General features: G+C 66.4%; 1 protein-coding gene across 1 annotated transcript in view; it reads right to left on the bottom strand.

Annotated features, from left to right (window-relative positions):
• Positions 1 to 295, bottom strand: part of SLC35E4 (solute carrier family 35 member E4) — a 12,866-nt gene extending 12,571 nt beyond the window's left edge. Inside the window, exon 1 of the mRNA XM_015406025.1 lies at positions 90 to 295. The gene's annotated coding sequence lies outside the window, so the exon portion shown is untranslated. The remainder of the gene's footprint in view (positions 1 to 89) is intronic.

The raw sequence follows: 295 nt of genomic DNA, 5'->3' as shown, positions 1-295 counted from the left end.
GGGAGGGAGGGAGGGGGGGGGGAGCGAAAACCGATTTAAGCCCACCCACCCCCCGGCCGAGGATGCGGCATCTTCAAGGTGACCCCTACCTTCACAAGCGGAAAGCAGCGACGCTCCATCTGGAAGGCCTGGCTCGCCCTGCTGCCTATCGGTTCACAGCCGAGGACAGCCCCACGACCCCAAGCGTCACTCCGCGGGAGCTTGGGCAAGCCGGGACGCAAAGCTCGCCGGCACCGGCCGCTCTCGCCTTCTCTCCATTCCCACCGGGCTGGCATCCGAAAGCCTCTTTCTCCAG

Source organism: Gekko japonicus, unplaced genomic scaffold (assembly GCF_001447785.1).
Source record: "Gekko japonicus isolate JY-2015 unplaced genomic scaffold, Gekko_japonicus_V1.1 scaffold431, whole genome shotgun sequence".
NCBI lineage: Eukaryota > Metazoa > Chordata > Lepidosauria > Squamata > Gekkonidae > Gekko > Gekko japonicus.
This window is presented reverse-complemented; position numbering and strand designations above follow the sequence as displayed.